Below are 6,503 nucleotides of genomic sequence, written 5' to 3'. Positions count from 1 at the left end.
CTGGAGAAAGGGTGTTACATATTGGAATGTCAGTCTGTGAAGGGGAACATTGACAGACCAGGAAGCAGAAACTGACAAACATGATGGGATGCGTTATCCTGATGGGGACATTTCTCAGACAGGACCCTAGGAAAGATGAGATTTGCTATTAAAAGGGAAACACCAGTCTCTAATGCCCTTGGGTTGGACGGGAATGGAAAATAGGCAAGTCTAGAGGAGAGGCATAGATCCTACTTATTTTTGTGGTCTTGGCAGCTTACAAAATGAATTTCTCCTTTAACTGCATGACAGTCTTGTGTAATGCCATATTATGATCATTCTTAACAGAAACAAATGAGGAAAAGAGAGACTGACAGTCTGGCCCCATCAAATAGCCAGTAAGTACTGTAATAAGATTAGAGGATAGGTGTTCGGGTGCCACTTGCACTTCTGTCTCACCGACTAAAACTCAGACTCTCTGACACATTCCTTCCTTTCACATTCTGCTTGCTCAAATTATTCTTGTTCTAAAAAATCTAGAACCTGTGTATGTGGCAAAAGAGACATATGCAGCTTGCAGAGCTGATTAAGAAACTTACATAGAAGGCATATATCCAAAATATGTTCAAGTATAAAACAAAGACATTTGTTCAACCATATTTGTAGCAGCTTCATTTGTAATAGCCAGAACTGGAAACAACCTAGATGTCCCTCAGTTGAGGTATAGATACAGAAATTGTGGTACATTTACAAAATGGAGTATTACTCAGCAATTAAAAACAAGGGAATCATGAAATTTGCTAGCAAATGGTGGGAACTAGAAAAGATCATCCTGAGTGAGGTATCCCAGAAGCAGAACTACACACATGATTTATACTCACTTATAAGTGGAAATTTGACATATAATATAGGATAAACATGCTAAAATCTATGCACCTAAAGAAGCTAAGCAAGCAGGAGGATGCTGGGTAAGATGCTCAATCCTCTTTCAGAAAGGCAAATGGGATGGACATTGGAAGAGGGTGAAAACAAGGAAAAAGACAGGAGCTTACCACAAAGGGCCTCTGAAAGACTCTACCATAAGGGTATTAAAGCAAATGCTGAGACTCAAAGCCAAACTTTGGAAAGAGTTCAAGGAATCTTATGAAAGAAAGGAGAGATAGAAAGTCCTGAAAGGGACAGGAGCTCCACAAGGAGAGCAACAGAACCAAAAAATCTGGGCACAGGGATCTTTTCTGAGACTGATACTCCAACCAAGAACCATGTATGAAGATAACCTAGAATCCCCTGGGCACAGGGATCTTTTCTGAGACTGATACTCCAACCAAGAACCATGCATGAAGATAACCTAGAATCCCTGCACAGGTGTAGCCCATATCAGCTCAGTCTCCAAATGGGCTCTCTAAGAAGAGGAACAGAGGCTGTTTCTGACATGAACTCAGTGGCTGGCTCTTTGATCACCTCCCCCTGAGTTGAGGGCAGCCTTACTAGGCCACAGAGGAAGACAATGCAGTCAGTCCTGATGAAACCTAATAGGTTGGGGTCAGATGGAAGGGGAAGGGGACCTCCCCTATCAGTGGATTGGGAGAGGGTGAGATTGGGAGGGGACGAGGGAGTGGCTACAGCTGGGATAGAAAGTGAATAAATTGTAATTAATAAATAAATGAATAAATAAATAAATAACCATAAAAAAAGAAACCTAGGTAGAGCTGGGCACGATGGCACACACTTGTAATGTCAGCACTTGGGGAGGCCGAGGAAGGCAGATCTCTGAGTTTGAGGCCAGCCTAGTCTATAAAACAAGTCCAGAATAGCCAAGGCTACACACAGAAACCCTGTCTCAAAAAGACAAACAAAAAAAAAGGAAGAAAGTAAGAAACCTAGGTAGGAAAAATATCCTGTATTATGTGTGTGTGGTGGTGGTTAGGGATGATGGCAATATAGTCTCAGAGGTACTTAGAAAAATAAGAAGAGGGTGGGTCAGTTTTGAGGATGGAAGGCCAGACTGAAGCTAAGGCATCCAAGAATCCTCTGGAAGCTGTGAAAACAAGGACTCTATAGAAGGAGGACAGCTGTGCTTGTCTGGAGTTTGTTCCAGTGAATCCATCTTGAGCTTCTGCTTTCTGAACCACAAGCTCACACTCTGTGTTATGGTGTGCCACTGAGTCTCTAGTCATTTGCTACTGCAGCGTTTAAAGTTCATCCTCATCTGCTGTTCTTTTCGCTGGAGTGACCTGCCAGATTCTCACATGACTGCCGTTCCTGTGGTGACTCCTACCTGTCACTCATGGGCCACACATTACACGTTACAGATGGCAAGATCAGAAGGAGCAAAGCACACTCCTAGACTGAGGTCAGTCTTCTCCTAAGTGCTTGTAAGATGGTCCTGTCACTAAGCACTTCTTGCTCCATTGCTATGGAACCTTGCCAAATTTGAAAATGAGGGGCAATAATCAGAGAAATAATCTACCGTATCCTCCTCCTCATTTTGACATTTGTTGGTTGCCACAGAAGATGTCCAAGAATGGACACAAAGATCTTTGTTGATGACAGCACCTGGAACATCTTTACAGTGTATAGGACTTTCCTGTTTGTGCAGCAATAGGCAGTTTTTACAGCCTACCATTGCAATGAAAAAACTCAAATGTCCATTCAGCTTCTTTCCAGGAGGCCAAATAAAAACAAAGTTCCAGCTGTTCCTTCTTCCACCTATGTGGGTACCAGCAGTGTTTGCTGCCTCACATATACTTAGGGCAGCATGGGTCTCTTGAAAGGTGTCCTAGGGAACTGGCAGAGAAAGCCTGACATTCAGGCTTTATGGAGTTCAATGAATCATCTGAGACCATTGAGGGAGCTAGAAAATTCCAAAAGAGATGTATGGTTGGGTCTGAGGATTGAGGCAAGAGGCTTCAATGGCTTTTTGCAAGCCTAGCAGCTGGTGGCTAGTCTCAGTGAGATACAGGAAATCTGCCTCCAACCATCAGGCTCATGTGAGGGGAAGGAATGCTGTCTTTTTGGAGTCATACTTCCACAATCTGTGGAAACTGTGTCCCTTTGGGTTATGTGTCTATTGCTAACCAACTGCTAAGGCCAGGGAGTGCAGTGTTCTCATTGGCCAAGACTGAGTCTCATAACTACCTTTAAATGTAGGGTTAGAATCTGTCTATCCTAAAGCTGCTTCTTCAGGACAATCAGAGCGGTGTCACCAGTAGGGGAATAGGTTCTGGGTAGCCCAAAGAAAGTCTGTCTTCTACCCACTCTTGTTGGTCAAGGTGGACTTTTCAGGCCTCAAGACTTTAAATCAGGAAGATTTCAGGGAGGGGAGATCCCTAGCTAATGTCGCCTTCCCAGCAGCCCACCCCACTCACAGTAAGACACATCTGATCTGGATTTGTATCTTGTACCCATTGCTGCTTACAGTTCCAGCTTGTAAAGTCGGCTTGCGGCATTTCAATGAGCTGATGTCCAAAAACGGCCCAATCATAAACAGCTCAACATGTGTTAGAAATGCAAGCAGAGGTTCTGAAGATGTTGGCCTCTTAAGGCCTCAGCAGAGTTGTTGCTCAACATAGTTGAAAAGGGAAAATACTTGATTATCAACAACTAACCTTCTACTAAGTAAATGACAGAGCAAAACTTTTTTGAAAACCCATTTTTGTTTTTTAAGGCAATGCATGTTTGAATACTTTAGAATGTGTTTGTGTGCTTGATTTCTTATACTGGGTCTGTAGAAAAGTATGAAAACAAGTTTAAAGGTTTAAAATTACTGTGTGTGTGTGTGTGTTTCTGTGTGTGTGTTTCTGTGTGTCTGTTTCTGTATTTGTGTCTGTCTGTGAGTAACATGTCACTTTGTACATGCGGAGGTTAGAGGACAGCTCATGATAGACAATTCTCTTTCCATCCTGTGAGTCCCAGTATGTAACTCAGGTTGTCAGCTTTGGCAGCAAGCATCTTTACCAACAATTGGACCAGAAAGTTGTTGTTAATATAGAACACTATAAATATGCGTGTCATCCTCGTGCGGGGATCATGGTGATCTTCTCTGTGTGTTCCAGTTTCTTATGTGCTTCAGAAGTCAGCACTAAAGGTTTAGTTTGTTGTTTTTTATGAAATTGATAACTGAAGGTGTTAATAAGATTTTTTCCGACATGTGTCACCAACTCACAACATAAAAATCAGACTTGTTTTGCCTTTCTCTAAAGTTTACTTCTTATAATCTTTGCTTAATATTTCATAAAATTTATGAATGAGCAAGTAAGAAATATTCAATACATTGAAACAAACCTACTTGAGTATAGAAGAAATTGTAATCTAAACATATTTCAGTCATATCTCCTTGGATTACCCTTCAGGAACATATGTTCCCTTCAGTGGACATATATGTTATTTTCCTATATTCTCCATCCCCATTTTTGTTTTTGTTTTTGTGACAGCATTATCCTTCTATGGCCTCTCTTTTACTCTTGTGTTTCTAGCGGGACTACCAATTACAGCAAAGCTGTCTCTGGCAGGGAATTTCATCGTGACCAAAGCTAGGTCAGCTCTTACCATGTTTCATAGGGCACAGTGATCTGTTTGGGAAGTAACCTAGAAACAGATATGGCCACAGTGGAAAATAGCTTAATTGGTAAAGGGTGGTGCTACCTACGAAGACAAAAAGTTAAAGCAAAGACTTTAGCATTTTGCTGTAAAAAGAAGCAGGAAATTGGTGACACTTGGAGAAAATAATATAAGCAGGTGGAAATTGTTTTAACAGTTTGTTTGCTAATGAGATCAATTCAATAGTGACAGAAACACTTGCACATAAGATATAAGAAAGCATCATATGGGGAGTTGTGGGAGAGGAACCCAGGACACAGAGAAGATGGTGGCATCAGGCAGGAAAGTGAGCTCCTTCTCCATCACCACAGAAGGAGAAGCAGAGTATGTGGAGAGAGCTGAGGAAGAAGGAGCTTCATTTGACTGTGGTGCTGGTGTTTTTCGTTAAGAAATATGAGTCATGGCCAGCAAAGTAGAAAGAGGGTGATGGGGTCTTGAGAACAAGAGACTAGGAGAATCAAAGAAGACAGTGACTAGAAACACATAAAAGGATTGATTGGCAGCACGGGGGATAGCATAATATCTGGGGCAGCGTAACCACAGTTTTCTTCAGACATATTGCATTCTAAAGGGTGGTAGATAAGACGATAAGTGGGAGGCTATTCTAGATATTTAGATGGGTTTGGGGGGTGGTTTGAGTGAGAATGACCTCCCATGGGCTCACATATTAGAACGCTTGGTCTCCAATTGTTGGAACTGTTTGGGAAGGATAAGATGGTGTGGCCTTGTTGGAGAAAGCATGTCCCTAGAAGCAGGCTCTGAAGTTTCAAAAGCTCATATCATTCGCAGTTAGCTTTCTCTCTGCCTCATTATTGTGGGTCAAACGTAAGCTCTTAGCTACTGCTCCAGTGCCATCCTTGCCTGCCTGCTGCCATGCTCTCCTTCATGGACTCTCTAATCCTATGGAACCAGGAACCCCTAATTCAACTCTTTCTTTTATAAATTGCTTTGGTGTTTTGTCACAAGTGGAGATAATGCAATGGAAGCATTAGAAAAGTATGAATATATTTGAAAGAGTAATTATAATGAAGGAGAATGGAATTGGAGTAGTCAAGAGAGGAGTGGGGGGGTCTTAGGAGAGAAACAGTGAAAAGCAGTGGGGCCAAAAGAACAAAATGCTTAGCAAAGCAGACTTTTTAGATCTGGATTATGATGGGATGAGAACTGAAAATGTAGGAGTAGGAAGTCTGAAGTGAGGATTATCTGGAGGTGCAGATCTTTTACGTGTCAAGAGAGGAGAATCCAGAGAAAAGTGGTTGAAGTAGAATGGTAAGAGACATGCTTGCTGCTGATACAGAGGCCGATGAATGGGAACCTCACAGGAGTGTCTAGACCATCTATGAGTAGTAACTTTACCAGGAATAATGGCGAAATAAATAAACGGGGAATGCCACTAAACCTGTGTCAAAGTCTTCAAGAAAGCATGAAAATGACCTAGAGAAAAAGACAAGAGTGCAGCAGGGGTGTCTGGAGGGAAGTTGCCATGGTTTCGATCATAAGTGCCCCCAACAGAGGGCCACATGGTAGAGGTTGGCTTCCCAGTTTGGCTCGAGAGGGAGGTTGCAGTTTTAAGAGGTGGAGCCTGGTAGAAGATCTCTAAATCCCTGGAGGCATGTCCTCAAGGGAGGAGAGAGCTGCCAGCCCTTTTCTTGATCATTGTGTAAATGGCTCTGTCAATTGCTAAGCCACTTATCCCCTGGCCCTAAAGCAATAGGGCCAACAGATTATGGATGGAAACTTCTGAAACTGTGAGCCAAAACAGACCTTTGTTCTGTATAAGATTGTCCCAGATATTTGTTATAGTAGCAGGATGCTGACTATGAGAAACAGTCTGGTGAGAGAAGCTTAGAAGCAACCGGTTTAAAAAGTGAGGAAGAGAGAGTGGTTTAGAAGTAACAGCAAAGAGCCAGGCCCACAAACATAAT

General features: G+C 42.3%; 1 pseudogene; it reads right to left on the bottom strand.

Annotated features, from left to right (window-relative positions):
• Positions 1–3,960: 3,960 nt before the first annotated feature.
• On the bottom strand, positions 3,961–4,061 carry LOC129682196 (U6 spliceosomal RNA; annotated as a pseudogene).
• Between the last annotated feature and the right edge of the window lie 2,442 nt (positions 4,062–6,503).

The sequence above is a fragment of the Psammomys obesus genome, unplaced genomic scaffold, assembly GCF_907164565.1.
Source record: "Psammomys obesus unplaced genomic scaffold, mPsaObe1.curated_primary_1811, whole genome shotgun sequence".
Lineage (NCBI taxonomy): Eukaryota > Metazoa > Chordata > Mammalia > Rodentia > Muridae > Psammomys > Psammomys obesus.
This window is presented reverse-complemented; position numbering and strand designations above follow the sequence as displayed.